This window comes from Syngnathus typhle, linkage group LG4 (genome assembly GCF_033458585.1).
Source record: "Syngnathus typhle isolate RoL2023-S1 ecotype Sweden linkage group LG4, RoL_Styp_1.0, whole genome shotgun sequence".
In the NCBI taxonomy this organism is placed as follows: domain Eukaryota; kingdom Metazoa; phylum Chordata; class Actinopteri; order Syngnathiformes; family Syngnathidae; genus Syngnathus; species Syngnathus typhle.
In genome coordinates, this window is record NC_083741.1 from 22,237,128 (window position 1) to 22,257,915 (window position 20,788).

At 39.4% G+C, this 20,788-nt stretch overlaps 1 protein-coding gene across 2 annotated transcripts in view; it reads left to right on the forward strand.

The window, feature by feature from the left end:
- The window catches only part of LOC133153154 (protocadherin-9), a 108,163-nt gene that overhangs the window by 10,656 nt on the left and 76,719 nt on the right, over positions 1 to 20,788 (forward strand). The window lies entirely within an intron of this gene.

Here is a 20,788-nt window from a genome sequence, read left to right on the forward strand (position 1 = left end):
ACAATCGTCAATCAAAAATTTCTGCCTGATTGTCACATTCAATCATGCCTTTTGCGCACAATTGCTAATTTTTGTAGCACCTCAACCAATCATATGACAATAAAGAGATTATTAAGATTGACTAAATAAATAGATCATTATATATTTGCATTCACAACCATTTGCACTTCAATTCATCTTAGTGACAATTTGGAAAGAAAAGGTTGCATCGTTTATTTACTTATTTTACACCATGTTTGTCAAATCTGGTACCATTGGAGCCTTCCACAGCATGCTTTGCTAAAACGCTAATGTTATTTCGCACAACTGTACAAGGATACCTAAGTAGTAGTAGTAGTGGTTTCAATATGTATATTCAATTTAATACAAAAGGTATAGAATTTTGTCAAACTCGGCATACTTCCACATAATCATATCGATCAACATTGTCGCCACCCTGACAAGTAAAACACATAAATTGCTTTTAAACATTATGGAAAACAGACACTGAACCGCACTGATTATATTGACAAACGTTCACTTGTCATTCACTCTCAATTAAAAAACAAAACAAAAGAAGTATCACTTCCTCTCAAAAGTGTGTGTGCGTGTGTGTTTGTGTTTGTGCGTGCGTTTGTGTGGAAGGGGGTTTCAAAGTGCCACACCATCATATCTATGGAAAGTAGGCCTAACTCAGCTTAATCTCTTCACTCCGTTTGAAAGCCTGAAGCAGAGCTTAGTCTGCATTTGAGAGAAGAGGAGGAGGTGGAGGAGTCAAAGAAAAAATAAAATAAATATCTGCTTGCTTCATACTTTGCCCTGGTGTGTACGGTCACTTTCAGAAAGCCATGTGCACTTTCAGCCTGGAATTTGAAACCTGACTCCTGACCCAAGGACTAATCATAATGCCTTTTCCTCTGAGAAAAGTAAAAAAAAAAAAACTGCAGTGACCATTTTTATAAGGATAAGGCCACATTTCTCAATTTTCCGGTCTCAATGTGCATGTACAAATACTGAATGTAACATGAAAATGGGGAAAATGTCAAGGCAAGATTTTTCTTTTCTTGGAAATGGTAGTGAAATTGCATTTCTCCTATAAATTGCATGTGAAGGCTGGCAGATGAAAGAAATGAAAGGAACACTGTAGCAGGCGTTAATACATCACAGCATATTATACGTAGCTCTCTTCGGATACTGAGCGACTTCCCCCCTAGGGGCAATGAGCAGCATAGCCATGCCATGAGAGCAGCGTTTGGCTGTTTAAGAAATTCCTCTGATCATTGTTGCCGCATTATTACATGCTGTTCAAATATTGAACGTTTTGCTCACCCTATAACAGTAATCATTATCAACATGTAACTTACACACAAGCTAACAATAGCGGCAGTCCTGGATTTGAAAATCTGGAATTTTCTGTACCGTGACTGAAGTTTCACCACTTGTGCAATTGTTGGGCACTCGTACAAGCCAGTTGTTATGTCACGATCCGTTAAAATGATCATTGAGATTTTTGTAACTTCATCCAAAGTGGTGTACTCCACAGACAGGTGTAAATGCCCATTTCCTAGAATAAAAGTACAATCATACTATTGGATTCAAATGTGGAACGGAATAAACCGAAATCATTTCACTATAATGTAGCTTCAGAGAGACATATTGATATTTCAATAAACTGTGATGAGTTAGAACTTTTCAATTGAAAGTTATTAATACAGTGTTTGGATCATTTGTAGCATATGGTTTTGGAAATAAAGTTAAATACATTAAAAGGGAATTCAAAAAATAAAAAATGTTCTATCTAAACTTGCTAGTCTAAATTTGGAATTGCGTTTGGAGAATATAAATAAGATGCATAATCCCCCCTCAGGAGGCGGCCATTTTGCCACTTGCGGTCGATTAAAAGTGACCTCATATTTTTTAAGGGATCAACACCACGAGAGGAAAGTCAGAAAATAGGTCAGACGTGATTGGTCATTATCTGATTGAGCCACTGTGATGTCATTTGCGGTCGACAGAGATAGATTTAATCGGTCTATCGTATTTCGAATAGTGGGGCTGCATAGAAAATGTTATTCTCGACAATATCTTTGAGCAAGACAAAAACAGCCACAGTTCCAGATGTTACCGAGTGCCTCTGAGGCACAGTGCAGAAGTCAAATGTTGGAGGTTAGTTCCAAATCAAAAGTGCCTGTGCGAGTATTTCTTTTTCCTCCCTGTGTGGCACTTCAGTGTGACACTGCTTACTCATGAGGGTCAGTGTGGAGAAGGATTTTTTTTTTTTTTAATCAATAGCAGTACGTGTTTGAGGCACACTGTGAATGTTTTCACTTTGCGGTAACAGAAGTCAATGGAGGTTTGAATTGCCAATGCGACGGGGTCCTACTGCGGGAGCAAAAGTGACACGTCGAAATATCTCGATATGTACATATTCTTTTTCTTGCAGCGGAAATGTCATTCTTGGCTACCAAACAAGTTTTCCTGTGGGCAAAATGCTGCAACAATCTAAGAAATATGAGCAAATAAATGTAATGGAAAGAGTAAATCAAGCAAAATTGAGATCAAGCCTTTTTTTTTTCAATAGCTTGGTATTGAGGAAAGTTGTGTTTATCGATTCAAGGCAACAATAACCATGACAACAAGAAGCGGAGCCTTTTATGTGATTTGGGGTAAACTAAGCTGAATAGCTGAGTCGAGTTTTCCACAAAGCATGCCGACTTCACTAAATATGCTTACATATGCTTCATTCCTGTATCTTTTCAAGAACTGACAGATGCCTTTTGAACACAGTGTTAGCTGGGAGCGCCACTAAATTAGTCATATGCCTGACGCCATTGGACTGAATTAAAATCCGGATAAGTCAGAAGCTTGCGGGAGGCCATAGACTTTATCTTTGATTTCTATTTTTTTTTTTTGTTCTTTTTTTTTTTTTAATCTCTCAGGGATGCACATTTCTACAGTGACAGCTTGGTCTTGTCCTACGGACATTTTCCATTTGTGTAATCTTTCTCATTCAAGATTCGGTCACTCATCTTTTTCCTTTGGGTGGAAATGGAAAAAAAAAGAAAGGTGAGTAGATGTTTGACGAGTTGATCCTCGAATAGACAGGATAAGTGGAGTGCATTTTATCTACATCATACAATTATATTTCAAATTCTTATTTGGTTGAATATAAAAGAAAAAAACTCATTACTCTGAATAATAACATTAAATCTGATTTCATGGGGATTCTCGAGGATTTACATTCATGCTAAATGTAAGTAACACCGTTGAAATAAAAAGGATAATCCACCGTGATGAAATTTATTCAAGGCCTTGCTTTCAACTAACAAAAAAAAACAATTTAAAGTGGCGAATGAATCAAATTAAAAGTTATATGATATTGTTTGGATGGCATTTCTTTACTTTTGTAAGACAAGTTTGCTGTTCAAATATTAATATTTGGTAAATTGCCACGCTAACCGTTGCTCCGAATAAGCGCTTTCGTCCCCGTTTTAATTCAGCATCAAGTATTTCCCTCGGCGCAGCGGATAAAACACTTGATTAAGTCGCCGTTCAGTCAAATTATTAAAATACATCTTTAAATCTGTACATCATTAATTGTTTGTCATCATTTAGCCAGAGCGCAGTAGCTTAGCAACTCTGGGCACAAGATTTTCCTCAGGAGAGAGTGGATGGAGAGATGTATGTGTAATTTAGTAGACATTTAATGCTCTTCAGGGAGCTAATTAGATAAGAAGTTGTGATGTATGGCTGCTTGAGGGATGTGTGTCAACCCACTCCAGTTCAATGTATGGACTGCAGATTTGTATTGATAGTATGCTTTGTCTTGCGCCTCAGACATAGTGCTCCATCGCCTTTGTCTGGCGAGGCGAGCCGATAAGGTTCGTGATAAATCTGCCGGCGAATAAACTGTCATGGAGGTGCCGCGCATGGGAATATTTAACACAAACATAAAATATAGCTTGTCTGTTGCTTCATCGTCGGGGGGGGAGGAGGATACAATACGGGGGAGTTTTAAAATATCCTCACCTTCTTAGTTTGCTACTTTCTCTCTCTGCAGGACACTCCAGAATCACGGAGGTAAAAAAAAAAGAAAAACATTACACGGATTGGTGAACCTGAACCTTATCGAAGATGAGTACGCAGAGGTGTAAAACATTTGGCTGGCTTATTGCGGGGAAATGATTTAGTTGGGCTTGTGTAGACTTAGTGAGGGCTGAGTGGAGTGGTGTGTTGGAGGGAGGCGGGGGAGGGAGGGAGGCAAAAATTGCTTTGCCCTATCTTCCACCACACAAAGAGACTCAGCGAGCTTTCCTCCCGCTGCAGACTCCCCTGTGACGATAACGTATGCTGATAATGGATATATGCGCAGAGATTTTTTTTTTTTTTCTCCAGGAAATGTCTCTTTCATTTAAGTGTGAACTTTACTAGTGTGATATGACAAAAGATTTAAGAAAGGCTGGCAGAGAGCCATACAAGTTTCAGTTTTATAATAGCTAAAGCAAATATCACACAATCAAAATTCAGAAGATGTTTTTCAGTTTTAAAATAGCTACAAGGAATGTCAAAAAATCTTGTTAAGGGAAAGTTTTTCTTTCCCAGCCACTAGCTGAGTCATTATCTCATTTCAAGCCATTGCACGAATCTAATTTCTCTTCCCACGGGACACTTAATTAGGTACACCCACACATTCCAATAAAACCCAATAGAAGAGTAACACAATTCTTTTTGATTTCGCCACCTCTAAAAGGTCCGCTCGAGTTGTCAGTGTGATGCCACGCAGCAAACTACAATCGGCACCGTCAGTCTGTTCACCAAAAATCAAACAGACTGAATGTTGCTTGACTCTTAATCATTAGCAAGCTTTGAAATAAAATTCCTTCCAAACTTCCACACAAGTTCATTCCTATTTTACTTCTAGCACTTTTGGATGGTTCACTTACACCCATACCTAATGTTGTGACCTATGATTGCCCCACTTCCCTCCCTTCTGTCATATCTTTCAAAAAAGGGGCTGGCTCAATTTGTCATGTGCAGTTACTGGGCTACACGCTTGCTCGGGTGTCCCAGAAAACAGCGCAGCTTCCATCCAGGGAACAATGAGGTTCCTTCAGCGCCACAGACTCTGGACTGTGGATGCCCTGGGCCATATATCATACGGAATCCCGCATGAATACAAGCATGCGTGTGCGTGAGACCACGTGTTTTTTAACGCGTATGCTTCTCAGGGCAGTGATGATGGAGCTTAAGCGCTCAACACAGTCAAGGCTGCTCTAAGCTCTTCCTCCATAAAGATCACTTGCTGTGGTCCATATCTTCACCGAGGGAAGTGTGTGGCTGTCCACTTATTAATAGCGCAGCCTATGGCTTGATATTCAGAAAGGGAGCAAGACAGAGGGGATTTAATGCCACGCAGTGGGCGGCTGGACTGATTAACATCTCCAAGGATCATGTTCTTTGATCTTGTTTTGACTCGCTGATTGGGAACATGCTGTTTGAGGCCATGTGACTGCACGTGGTTCCGTGGACAAGGGCGCACTTTATTGGGTAGGGATGGTCATGAGCTTTGCTGAGTCTCTTCTGTCTTTTCTTGTGTGCCGTATGACACAGTGGAGACACGCTTGTTAGCATCATTAAGTTGGGAGACAAAACTGGGAGGAAAAGGGCTGAAGATGACCAGCGTGAAGATATTTGGCGTGTTGACGCTTAAGTCCAAAATTAGTAAAGGAGTACGTGCTTTTTTTTGCCAGGCGAGCAAAGGGTCAGTTTGTCCCTTTTGCTTTTCCACATGAGCGCACACATATACGTACATACAGCATGTTCTATTATTCATGGAGCTTTTTCTCCAGAATTAAATCTTTTTATCCAACAGGATTTTCTAATTTGCTTTCTCCCAGTGTGTCATCTTCATATAGATGTCTTCCTAATGCTCGTCTGACCCGAGACTGACCTCATTTCCAATTTTAACAAGAAGCAATGCTAACCCATGCAGTGCCCTGCGTGTCTGGAAGCCATCATTGAGTCTGAAACTAATCATTAGTCTTACACGGACATAATGAAGCCATGCAACGTTGACATTTACTGTGGTATTTTATTTTTCAGACAACTTGTTTTAACCTGTCTACACATAACCTTTTTGCATTATTATTATTTGATGGAAGCTCGAAAGGAAATTGAGAAAACACGGGGGTCCACATAATAGTATACTACCATAATCCCCAACCAGGGGACCAAACATTATTTATTATTCAATATTATTTATTTATTTATTATATATTTGTATTTATTATTTTTGTTGGTAGCTTCGAGGCAAAACCTATAAAAAAATATATACCGTATTTTCCGCCCTATAAGGTGCACCTAAAAACCTACAATCTTCTCAAAAACCAACAGTGCGCCTTATAGTCCGGTGCGCCTTATATATGGACCAAATTCCTAAATTTAAACTGGCCCAAAGCATTGTGTCATGAAATCAATCATAAGTGGCCCGCTGAAGACTATGAATCATGAATCAAAAAGACTATGGATCATTATTTTATGATTATAAAGTAATTTGTTCCGTCTGAAGTTGAAATAAAAAAGATAAAATGGAGAATGATTTATTTGGATTAAAAATCTGACATGATGCATTAATGGTGCGCCTTATAGTCCAGTGCGCCTTATATAAGGATAAAGTTTTAAAATGGGCCATTCATTGAAGGTGCGCCTCATAGTCCGGTGCGCCTTATAGGCCGGAAAATACGGTACTTGGTAAACCCACATGTTTGACTGTTAATTTTTACAAATTCTTACCCAACCTAAAGTGTTGAAAACGGTTCGTGCTCTTTGGAGATGCAATGCCGGTAACCTTTATGCATATCTGATTGTCTGGATCGTATCGGCTGATGTTTAGCATTTTATGCAAAATGTCATAATTTACCAATCCGTCAATAATGCCATTTTTGGGTCTCCTGAGAAAGGGCGAAATTGGACGTACGAGAAGTCTGTTGGAACCAAGCAATAAACTAAATAAAAAATGCTTCCCAGTCTGTGCTACTTTGGCCCAATCCCTGGCAGAAAAAAAGTTGGAGACCACCTCTATACTCCATGCTTAATTCACTTCATCACATTTGCTCGACACACAAATCTAAAGTGTCTCTTAGCATCTCATCTTAACATTCTGCACCTGGTTTCAGCCTTCGGGCTTCACAAGAAGGACTTGTTTCATCCTTCCGTCTTCAAGTGTGCGCACGTGTGTGTCGAGGCTGTGCAGAGGTCATCACCTTTATTGAATAATTGAATGAGAAGCTCTCTTGCTAGAGTCCATCACGACATTAAGGAAATATTGAAAGCCACCCACTCAGGACGCCGATTCAATTGTCGATAAAGTCTCAAGTAAAGAATGAACGACAACAAGCTTTGCTGAGACGGAAAGCACAAAAGCAGGCTTGTGTTTAGTTTTGCGAGCCTACCTAAGGCTTCCCCGTACGCCAGCTTTAATTTTTTTGGATGTGAATTGAGCCTTTTAAAAAGCCTGCTAATATCAAGCACAAGCAATCAATTCCGGCCAATCTCTTGAAGCCTTAATGGACTTGGAAAGAATATTAAGAGGTTTTGTCTGCAGAGAAGCTTTCTGCCACAACAGACGTCCCTCAGCTAATTTGTGTTTGTGTGCCAAGGGAGGCCGCACACTGGGACCGCTGTAACCGGCTCTCAGCACCCCCCCCCCCCCACTAAGTCGCCGCTACCGGGCCAACAAGCGCACTCGCACACGCAAGCAAATATGTGTTGGCTTTAAACATGATGTGACAGATGATTTTGAGCATTAGCATTTGGGTTGTTAAAAGTGACATTTCTTGGACAAATATGACATATTCGCTGATGATCTTGTGTTTGAGATTTCATTTGTGACAGAGGTGGCATTTTTGAATGCCAAAGATGAATGTGGCGCGGTCATGAGAATGTGGGAACGGTGCCCAGTCCTTGGGTGGTGGTGGTCCGCTCGTAAAGCCGCCTTTTGTTAACAGGGATTGCTAATGAGACTAAACACAGTGTCGTCACGTCTTTGCCTTTACCTCGCTGTCGAGCAGAACAAAAGTCTGCGGCGAGAATTTTAATTAACATGCGCTACTGATGACCTCCTATGGCTCCTGTTTTCTGGAGAGGGCTTGACTTGTATGCACTCGAGAATGGTCGGCTTAGGACTCAAACCTGCTTTGCTTTTTTATTGCTTTTTCTCGGTTTCCTCTTTCACTGCCCATCTTTTTCTTATTCGAGTGACAAGTGACAAGATGGTCATCCGTAAATGTTTTTTTTTAGACGTTAATGACTACAAATGAGACTCCCTGCCCATGTTCCAACTCAGCTGTTTAATCTTTTGTGTTGTTTTTTTTCTGTTACGTCTTTCCTGTATTTTCTCACTTCTAATTTCACGTTTTCACTCCGCCAATTTCGACTCCATTTCCTCGCCCGCTGCACCGCCATCCATTCACACTCCCCAATCTTTTATCTTTCAGACCTCTCTTTCCTGTGCATCTCCCATTTTGTTCTCTAATTTGTTTTTCACTTTCCATCATTCGCCACCCGCCCGGCAATTTCCTTTCAACGCAAACGTGGCAGCACTCCAATTTCACAGAATCCTTCTGTTTCTTTGTGGCCTTTTTCACTTAGCCCAAGTTTATTGTACTATGTAGAGTACGCATGTGATTTAACTTAGCGACAGCTAGTCTCGTTGAGCGGCTGCTCAACTGAATGCCAATTCAGAGCAGGTTTATATTCAGGAAAGTAAGGCGGGTGCCAAAGAGGCAGATGGTCAGAGGCGGCTGCAAAAGATGCTGGGAAATTATCCCTTAACCTCTCAAGCCTACATTCTCATTTCAGCCGTCCATTTTTCTGCTTTATCTGTGTGGTTTCATGGATGATTGAAACACAGGGGCAAAGTGGAAGGCAGCCACAGAATGGAGGCTGCTGCATGCTTGTCTGGCAACAACACACTGCCAATGGATGTGTGTTGGAAACCACCGTCATTATCTGCCTGTATGGTGAGAAAACCCTTTCGCAACATAGCCTTGACTTTTGTTTTTCTTTCATATCTTCTTCCACCAATTTGCGGCCTCATTGTCATTCAGGTCCAATCGGTTTGTTTGTATTCAGTCATGAATACTGCTGCTACTTTATGTCCATGTGTTACAGATTGTATTTTTTGCCACCTTTTGTGTTATCTGCATCCCCTTGTTGATTCACTTCTCTACATTTTTTTTTTTCAAACTCAACGCTTGCACTGCTCTGTGAAGTGTGCAACTGCCCAAGCAATTTAGACTTGAACAATAAAACCTTGCAAGATGTTCTACAATTGCACAACCATTCTTTTCTTTGCCACACTGGGAGAGTCGGTTTGTCAGGCGTGGACTACCAATGCATTTGCAATGATTTAAAACGACTTTTCTTTTTGGGGTTCTTTGTCATGAAAAAATATGCAAACAGATTTATTTTATTTTTGTTAATTGTGATTAGACACAAGATTTTTGTATATGTTTACATTCATTACTTGTCCAACCATGTCACACGTCATTTACTTTTACTACTACAACAGATAAATAAATAAATAAATAAATAAATAAATAAATAAATGAATGAATGAATGAATGAATGAATGAATGAATGAATGAATGAATGAATGAATGAATGAATGAATGAATGAATGCCCTGATATCTTGGATACTATAGAGTGAAGTACTGAAATCAAGTGGCCAATTATTAATCATAATTGTTTGCTATTTTCTCAATCAATCTGAGATTAAAGTTACGATAAGTGGTTCTGATGTTTAAGCGCGTACGGTAACCAATAGTAACGGGCTAATATGAGAGGATGAAAGGTTCATTATAACCCACTGAGTGAATATTAGCTCCACTCTCACGATAGAAAACCGTCTTTCACAGGATAGTCTTGCATATCTTTTGTCGTGGTAATTGGTCCACTTCTCTGCAAGAGATTATTTTTCATTCTACAGGTCCATTTTTGTAAAGCTGTTATTATTTGTATGTGGCATGAATGACTTGTTAATTCAATTCCATGTTAAGGCATCGGTTCATGGTTTTCTTTTAGCGCTTGCACGAATTCCGATCAATAGGAGTTGGCAGACAGTTTAATTGCCTCCCATTTACTTTCATCAATGACTATTTCAAACAAACAACCATTTCTTTCGTCTTCATATTCATTTCATCGGAATCTGTCTTTAATTGAATGCTGGTTAGTTGTAAATGAGATCATTTGAAAATGATGCAAGCAAAGTTACTGTTGACAAAACAGGTCGTGCCAAAATAGCACCAAAGTCTTTCCCTAGCAACTAGTGACATCATTAGCAAATTATCTGAAGCAAAGATAGCCAAAGTGGTGGTCTTTGTCTTTTTTTATATATATAATACTGCTAAATCAGTTGGAATTAATTATTTCCAATCGCACTGGTTTTCCATAAAGTTTTAAAATTCTACACAATTATCCAAGGCAAAAATGTGAAAATAGTGTCTGTGCCTCGAATAGAAAATATACCCCAATTAGTGCTCCATCCACTTAAGACATATTCATCCCTCGCTTTTTGCGTCATAAAAAAATAAATAGTTTTACTCCAATTGTCTCAGTTCATAGACACTACGGTTCCCTAAGAGACATTAAGAAGTAAACGACACATCCCATTTGAAGCATCCGAGCCTGAACCTGTAAAGTCACGGTTCCTTCTTAACGTGCTCTCTACACATTGCCTGCAAATTCACACAAAGCTTCCTTCCTACTACCGCCATTCTAATGTGTGTTTAAATTAATATAAGGTGGTCATTAATCACCGTGTCGGCACCCATTTCACTAATTCATTTAAACGGTAAAATTTTACTGTATACAATAAGAAAAGCTTTTAACAACATTAAAGCTTAGAATGAATTAGCACGTACCACGCTGCATATCATTCATTCACAGCAAATTGTAAACACGCGTTTAAAACCCCTGCGCACCTTGTTTTTGGTGATAACAACACAGCTCTTCCTAAAAACAATACTTAGAGCTTGTTAGAAAGGTCCACCTTTCTATTACAGTCAGTCTAAACGAATTGACTTTGGTAAATCCCACCGCAATTATACTTAATTTATAATTAATGTGGGGAAGACAGGGGACCTAATTTACACTTGCGCGTTCTCACTTTCTCTGCATGTGCTTGTCATTCCGCATAAGAGTAAACATGAGTTGCTTTGGAAAGATGGTGGCTTGCCTTCGCGATTACCTTAGCTCTCGGGAGCACTGTGGCACACGTGTAGTTAGAAAAAATACAAATAAATGATCGGACTACGCAGTCGAATCAAATACGAGTAGCAGGTGTGCCCGGTCATGTTTACACGAGGGAATAACAACCGTATATTATCGGAGGCCGTGTTGTTTATTGTGGATCAAAAACCTTTTCAAGTAAGATGTTAAGTGGATACATCCATACGGTTATTTTGAGTCTGTTGACGCACGTCTTGCATCCATCGTTTGGGGAAAATAGGCATCTTGTTAACAATTTGAGCGTCAGTGCGCTTTCTGATTGTCGTCATTGCCGGAGTTGTATTGTGCTGAGGCTTCTGATAGACTTTGACGCGCTGCTGCCAATGCGCAAAGACAGCAGCTTTGCTAAAGAACCACACCGTATTACTGCAATCGCAGCTCTGGCAGTCGGACTGACAAGTTGGAATTTGTTTTCCCTCTCGAGGAAAACAATGGTAACGAGCTTCTCACGTTAGGTTCCGTTGGCTCGGTACAACTGTGCTGGTTTGAAAAATGTGCTGCACACTGACGGGGGCAGAAATGTTCAATTCAACATTAACAAGAGCTCAATCCACAGATGTTGGAATTGTAATTTGAGCTCATTAAAGCTCCTCTTGGTTTTGTTTTTTGGTTGTGGGTCTTATCCATCAAAAAAACAGTAACAAAAAAGACATTTTACAAATACGGTGAAAGCTTGTGCACTTAACAGATAGCTACTTCATCTGGTGCACTCATGAAGCAAGGGAATGAAAGGAAAACACTCGAAGCAGCTCTTAGTATCACTAAGAAATAAATAAATAATCAAAACGCAACATTCGAACAACACAATAGATTTCATTACTGTAATTTCTGCAGGCTTATATTGTTGCTCTTAGATTAGGCAGTAAGAGCATTAGTTAAATTCAAGTTAAAGTCCCAATGATCGTCACACACACATCTGGGTGTGGGGAAATCTGTCCTCTGCATTTAACCCACCCCCGTGTGATTTTGATCCATCCCCTGGGGGAGAGGGGAGCAGTGAGCAGCAGCGCTGCCGCTGCTCGGGAATATTTTGATGATCTAACCCCCCAATTCCAATCCTTAATGCTGAGTGCCAAGCAGGAAGGCAATGGGACCCATTTTTATAGTCATTGGTATGACCCGGCCGGGGTTTGAACCCACAACCTTCCGGTCTCAGGGCGGATACTCTACCACTAGCTGGTTAAATTCAACCCTCCCCAAATAGACATGATTACATTTTACACTCATTTGTAGTAAACTTCGTTACACACAAGTAAGACAAACACGTTTCACACGTGTTCTCTCAGCAATTTGGGGCTAAAGAGCAAAGATGAACAGAAGGTCAAAAACAAAAATTGCTAAAAAATAAAAAAATAACGTTACCAAGATGTCCTTATATTGTACACTAAAGAGTAATTGAGTTTGTCAATCACAAACAGACACCAATTTAACTGAAATAGCACCTCATATGACACTGCAGTCCCTAATCAGAGTGGTCGTGGAAGAATTACTGTAATTCCATTACCACTTGAGCTATCTGAGTTCCATTATTGACTGCTGTTTTTATCATTTACCTTTCAAATCTATGTTGCTTGCCGGTCATACGGGATTAATTAACTGCAAAGGATGCTAGTTGCTGTAATTTAACAAGACACCGTGTCTGCTGTGAAGAGAAGCCCACACGAGGTGAACATTTAATGGAGAAATCATACAAATATATGTTTTAATCACTTTGAGAATAATGAGGGACTATAATTAAATGATTTGGGGGAAAAAAAAAGTTCATGTCCAAGTGTATAAAACAAATTATGATATCATGGAATGAAATAAATAAAATTCTCGATTTAATATTTGGCATTGTTTCTTTTATGTATTCATGCACTATTGATGTGATTTTGCCCCATGCCAATAATGAAATTATATAGCGTTTTATTATTGTGGAGATTTTAAAATTTAATTTCTCTGTGGTTTATTAGATACCACAAAGTGCTGTACGATCTCAGAATTGTGAGGACAAAAAAGATGTTACGACTCTTTCAGAGCGGCAGTGAAAGTGACTAGAATCGAAATAATTGATGATATCCAATTAAAGTGGCCTTTAACAAATAGACGACTTTAACACACCAAACACAATTACCAAAGTTGTATGATTGAACACCAAGTAATTTGACCTGAATTACTATAACAAAAAGAAATCAAACCGGTCTTAACGTATTCCAGTTTTCTACACGTTACGCCGAGACGAGTGTTACGATTCCGCAGAAATTGTTTACGAGCTTGTGATCGATACTTCCCAGAATTTAAGATTGCAATTGGTGCCGCTATAAACCTCCAAGACACTTTTGGGCACCAGTTTAATAAAAGGTACTTTTAAAATCCTATCTTCAGTTGCTGCAATAATAATATGCTGCTGAATCGTTTCCGGGATTTTGGAAGGTTTTAACTTCATTTCACTGATGAAAAACATGCATTGTAGTCCCAAAGCTAATTTTAGGAAAATCTGAGCTGCATAAAACTCCGGCTTTGTGAAACACCTCCTTTGAAAAGTATTTTGGCAGTGAGGCAGATTGAAACCATACATCCGAATTGATTGGGAAATTCATCCTTTATGCAGAAAGATAATGACCCGAAACCCACCGCCAAAAACGAAAAAGGGAGTTCATCAGGGAAAAGGAGAGGATGCTTTCGAGCTGCCCGAGTCAATCAGCAGACATAAATTCCAGGGAGAAACAAAAACGAAAAAAAAATGAACGCAAGAAAAATCACGGGATGCAACTTCTTGTCGTTTTGTTTTTCTATGCTTAATTTTGTCAGATCCTCAGGCAATATTCTTAATCACAAGTTGTTGTCCTAAAGTCAAACTGTTTTATTAAGAAAATTCTGAGCACAGACACTTCATGTCATTGAGTGATCATGTGGTGGGTATCGGGAATGTCATGCGTAAAGTCATCTGACAACTTTGGTACACATCAACCGAATCTTATTTTATTATTAGCATTGCTTATGACCTAGTGGCCGATACAGCCCAGTCACATCTTAAGTTCACTTTAAAACATGCTGATTTTATATATTTATTTATGTCAAAGTTGATCATGCAGTGGATCACAAGTACAGTCTTGGCTCCCTTTGGAGTAACTGAAAAATTGACAGCTATATAACTTTGGTTATAAACTATAAAATCCTATATATAATATAAATAAATATAAACAAATATAAAATATTTAAAAACCATTTGAAAAAGTTTTGTGTCTTATGAGGCCTTCCAAAAATTCCACCAAAAATGGGAGATGACGCATTTTGACTCATTTTCTAGCACATGTTCCAAGAAACAATTTTTGATGGATGGCATTTTTGTAACATACACACGCGCACACAGAGCATTAACTTGACCTAGTTGTCGTTAATTCCTCTTCCAGCTTTTATCAAATCACACTTATTATCAGACGTTCCAAAGCAACGTCCCTCTTGCTGAACAGACTTGTGACTGGAGTATTTTAGCTTTCCATCAGCAATGCATCTCTCCGCCTGTAGGCCAAACGGGGATGAACAGAAAGCTTTCAAGTTGCAAGAGCTGCCCTTCAACTTACAAATAGTGCACGCCGTGATTTCTGTCCACTTGAGCCTTTGACCTTCAGTTTCAATTTTTGTACTACGGTCAATACTCAACTAACCTGGCAAAGGTATGAGGTGTAAAATCCATACATTATGTAGAGGACTGTGATGTATTTTCTTGCCAAAATTATTTTTCATGCCTATTGTACACAGGCGGAGTCATGTTCAGCCCCGGAGTTTTCGGGCTTAGACCGGGTAACTTGAGTTTATGTTCTCATGAAGATACACAATCTAACAATTCCCTCCAAAAATATTCACGTGCTTTCAAGATTGGGACTAGTGTTTATTTGAAATAGTATAAGAACATAAGCATCTGTGTACAACACTTCCTGTTAGCGCTTTTATTTTGAAACCTATTCCCAAACCTAGTTTAAAACGCCATTTTTGGTACAATACCTAGTCAACAGTTGGGTCTTACATCGTCTTATTGTTTCCATAAATAATGCAGTCTGTCCCAGTGAGACTTTGCCAGAACACGAGATTACCCAGTCCAGGGCCGATTTTACAGTTCTTTGATAGTCTTAATACCCGTAGCAAACTGTGACACATGAGTTACGTATTCCACCTGACTGCAAACCCTGCTAACAAACCTCAGTAGAATTTATGGGACACCAAGAATACACAGCCACAGCTTGTTGTATTTTATTTTATTATTATTTATTTATTTGGTATTTAACAAGTCCAAATGTGACAACTAAATGCAAATCCGGCTAAGGAACCTCAGTAGAGATGTTTTTTTTTGGGACAAGAATACACTTGTGGTATTCAATTATTATTTATTTTATTTTTATTTGGTATTTAACAAGTCCAAATGTGACAACCCAGGAGAGTTTAGATGCAATTAAGTAAATATTTGCAGCAATTGACTCTTTTTGTTGATATGTCATCCTTGCAAGTATGATTTTGTGACTCTGCCATGCTGTTAATTCAATTGTGTCTCCGCACACGCACAGTGGGGCACAGACACGAGTGAGTCATAAATTGGGAGACAAATGCAAAGGGAATGCACATTAGTGAAAAACGAGGAGGAGGAGGAGGAGGAGGGATTGAGAAGTGAGTCCCTTGCTTTGGGGCAAATCGAGACAAAGTAAAAGTAGATGTTGCGGCCCCTTTTGTGCTTCGTGACTCGCAGCTGCTGTTTAATTTGGCCAGTCAACATGGAGGATTGTGTGCAGAGGAAATGTGAGCCTTGACAAAAGATCACATTTGTTTTTGGTGATTCACAGGTGCTGCGCATTCACACCTCCAGGATTTCGTTTCCTTGTTTCAAAACAATTGGCTGAAAAACGGTGAATCGCAAAACCTTGTGCTGTTGTGTTTTCCTTACATGTTTTTTTTTTTTTTTTTTTTTTAAAGCAAGTCAGCTGGAGCTTTTGTTCAAACTCATTCAGTGCCAGCTATTTTCAAAGCGTTCTTTACACAAGCCCGAGACATCCTTGGTATTGAGTGAGTTTGTAACAGCGGTAACTCGCGTCTCCAAGGCCTCACCTTGAGAACAAGTTAGTAGTCAGAGAAGAAGAATCCCAAGTAGTTTTTTTAATCATCATTTTTGAATATTAGATACATTAAAAAAATTACAAAGTTTTACTCTTCCAAATAATAAAAATGCAGATTTTTCTCGAGTCATTTGATTGAGTCATTTATTAATTATCCGGTTAATAAAATGATGTTATTGGATTTGAGCTACAAGACTGTTTCATTTTAAGAGTGAAGTGAAAATTTAATCTCTTTATAAACCAATTTTTTTCCCCTAACATCAGTATATTCTCGTGAAACGGAGCGCAGACATATTTTATAAAATACTCGCACATTTGGGCAAAAATGCAACACTAAGAGACTCGCTGCATGTAAGTGTAGTTAAAAGGTCTATTTTAGATTTTGCAACATCCTCTTTTGTTTTCAGTGTGGTCCCATCCATGTGACAGTATGCCAAAATTTAAAAAACCTCTCTAGTATGATGAATGACATGCACCGTTTGCAAGCTGCAATTTCCCCACCTTAAATGAAACCAGTTGAGCTGCCACACACCAGTCAAAAGTTGGCGGTGACTGCCTTGACACGAATTAACGAGTGACAGTAAAAAGTTGCCTCAGGAGCCGCATAATGAGTGAACAGTCATTTCCATTCTGACCTTTTCCTGCTAAACTGTCATGGTGGTTATTTTCTTGCACATTGTCTGAGTAATGTTCTGGCATTAACTTTAATGTCATTGGTTTTACGGTCGAGGCCTCCCGTTCATTTGGAGCACCGTCAAACATGGACAGAACTGGTGACAGCAGACAGATTTGTTGATTAATACACGTTAGAATTATCTTATAATGAACCTTAAGGGCTATGCATGCATTGGAGAAGGGCGGGCTGGAAGTCCATCATTGTATATTATGTGGCAGTGGCATTCAGAATTTTCATGATGTTTTCCCAACATTGTACTGTGAATTCAATACAGTATCTTTTGTAATTGTGTCTTTAGTCCCAAGGAGACCAATTGAGAGTTTATAATGTAAAACCTGCAATTGAACAGTTTGGTAAATGATTAAATTGGTTTCTGAAGCAATGATCACCCTGGGGCAATTACTTTTCCATTTAGTCAATTGACTATTTACTGAATGTAAAGACAGCATTGGTCTTTTAGTCAAAAACATTCATTTCCTACAACTTATTTAAATGCTCCACAAGTGTTTTGTTAAAGCCGTTAACTCATTCAGTGCCATTGACGGTTATAGACGTCAAAGATATTAAGTAAATGATTTAATATGAGAGCATATTTCCCTCATTTATTTTATTAGAACAGCAAAATTAATTTGGACGGTGCTCCAAATGAACGGGAGCAACTAACATGGTCAACAAGTGCCTACGTAGCCTCAACAGGCCTTACAATTTCCTTCTTGCCTGTGTAACACTGCACCACTTGTTTCTGTCTCCCCCTGCCCTGCTTCCTCCACAATCCTGTTTTTCCATCTAATTGGCCATAAAAACAAGATCCAATTACTAAGCCAGCAGATGCCGACATCAAGTACGATGCGTAAATGCACGCCAATGATCAGATTCTTCTTCCTTCATACGATCTTGCATATTCAGATGCTCATTACACTTTTATAGGATGTGTAAATAAAGTCAGCGTCCATTCAGCTCTTCAGTCGCCTATAAAGCCGGTCGACGTGAGTGCATGCTGTGCTGCATGTGAACAGACGCACAGGAGCAAATCGTCTGGCACGGACACCAAACACATTTATTTTCCTTCATTGTATGATAAGCACAGTATATTGACCAACACGATTATCTCTCATTAACTGTGTCGCATTTTGAAATGACTTTGTTCATGACTGATAATAAAAGCTACCTTAACTCACAAACATTTACTTTCCCTCGAATGCTTTGTTTAAATCCGGTTTTCTATCCCCCAAAACATTCATGGTGCTAGTTTGTTAATGCAGTGCCCTGATTGGCTGGTTGTCCAGAGACTCCGCCTCTTACCTGAAGGCACACCATAGTAAGGTTAAGCACTACGTATGGATGGTTAGCTAGATGTTTTCCTAATTTGGAATACAGTGAAGTTTTCCTCAAGCAACTTCACAACAATATTTTTGCAAAGGGACACTGTGTTTTGTTCTTTTTAAGTGATTTTTATGTTTGTTTACTGCATAACCCCATCAAGGATTTATCCAGGGACGAGTACATCTTCGGCACAATCTGCTTCAAGGCTATCCTGGCGCCATTGTTTGGCAGCTGTGGCTCAGTTGGTACATTGGGTTGTCAAGTCAGAAAAGGGTCAGATGTTTGAATTCCTGGCTTTGACTGCTGTGGGCAAGAAGCTGGCAGCAGATGCCCATTGGTGAATTAATGGGAGATTCTATAAAATTGCTTGGACCACAACAGTGATGTAATAAAGCGCTATATATTTTAAGTGCACCCCATTTCTCATTTAATTACCGTATTTTCCGCCCTATAAGGCGCACCTAAAAACCTAAAATTTTCTCAAAAACCAACAGTGCGCCTTATAGTCCGGTGCGCCTTATATATGGACCAAATTCCTAAATTTAAACTGGCCCGAAGCATTGTGTCATGAAGTCAATCATAAGTGGCCTGCTGAAGACTATGAATCATGACTCAAAAAGACTATGGATCATTATTTTATGATTATAAAGTAATTTGTTCCGTCTGAAGTTGAAATAAAAAAGATAAAATGGAGAATGGTTTGATTTGGATTAAAAATCTGACATGATGCATTAATGGTGCGCCTTATAGTCCGGTGCGCCTTATATAAGGATAAAGTTTTAAAATGGGCCATTCATTGAAGGTGCGCCTTATAGTCCGGTGCGCCTTATAGGTCGGAAAATACGGTACACTGATATGAAAATTGTTTGTTTCGACCAATACTCCCTAAAAGGAAGACCAATTCAAAAATATTTGAATGCCAAGAATTAAAAGTAGGCGGGCAATTGACTTTCGTATCCATGTTGCATCTCTGACAAAAGCTCTTGCATCGTTCTGGCAGGAGCCGCAACACAAGCACTTCTTCGCTTTCTATCTGGTGGTATTTGCATTTGATTGGCAGGTGTGACATAGCTAGCGACACAGTGGGCAGACCCCCAAGTGCCAGTTCTGCTCGTGTGGCTGGTTCGAAGCAGTCTACATGGGTTGTCTGGCCAACACGGAGAACATGGTGAATTAGACAAGTTGACATGGTAAATCAGTAGACTTGGCTCTCAGTTCACTGCCGTGAGCCATGCATACTTTTCTGCGGCGGCTGTGCGTCAAGCAATGCGTCACACTTATGCTACTACACCCCCCCATATTTGCAATACAGGTATTTATATTTCAATAGGAGAGGCATGGTAGTAGTAAACTAGGAGAAAGGAAGCAGGATTTTTTTTTATTAAGCCAGTCACATTGGGCTCAAACCACGGAGACTATATAGATATCCATGCTTGGCTGTCTCTCAGTGTTCAGAGTCATTCACTCCCACCCTGACCCTCTTATAGCCAGCAGCGCTAAACACTGTAAAACCGATTCATTAAAATCTGCTGTTGGTGAGAGGACACACGCACACACAAAAACTCACGGATGAGCAAATGGACCACGGCCAATTATGTGATTCCCTGCCAGTTAGAAAGAGATTTAGGCAATAAGCATCTGAGGAGAGCGCTCGCGCTCAGCATAGCTTATCTGCACATTATTGTAGTTTGCAAACGAGTGTTTACAATGTCTTCATACAGTACAGGATGCTCACGCACATAACTCGTATCGGCACAGTGTGAACGGGTTGAAATGCAAAAGTCCGTCGCAATGAAAACGATATGATTTGTGGTCGCTTTTATGGCCATTGGTGGAAATTCAAAACGGTGGGGGGCACACGAACTGAACACTTTACTAAATTGCTCGTTATTATCATCAAAGGGATTAGCGGGATATCAATAGACTATTTAATTACATATAATCCTATTTGATTAGATCGTGATTGGGAGCATGGCTTACAATTGACTAGCTGCCGGGCAAGTGTACAGTACATTTTAAGTGGTATAGATGATGGATGGAAGACTGGAAGCAATCACAATATTCTGGAAACAAAATTAGGTATGTGTTGAGTCTATTTTTACTTGGTCTTGTGTATCAGGCTTCAGTATTTCCAAATCTTATAATATAGCCTTTTTTCCCCCCAATGGGCTTTGCACGTTTATTGTACTATATTTGAATGGAAACGAGAAACTAGGAAACTAGTGTTGCATATTTCAATCCTGTGTGAATTTTTCACACTAAAGGGTCTCGGCAAAAGTCAACATAAAGGGAATATTCCCCAAGGATAGGTTTTAAACAACAGAAAAAAAGAAACATGTCACATTTTGACTGGGTGTTTCTTGTTCTTTGTGAGAACTGCTTCCAAGCTTAGGCAAGATATCAAATTTAGTATGCCCTGAGAGAAACACAGAA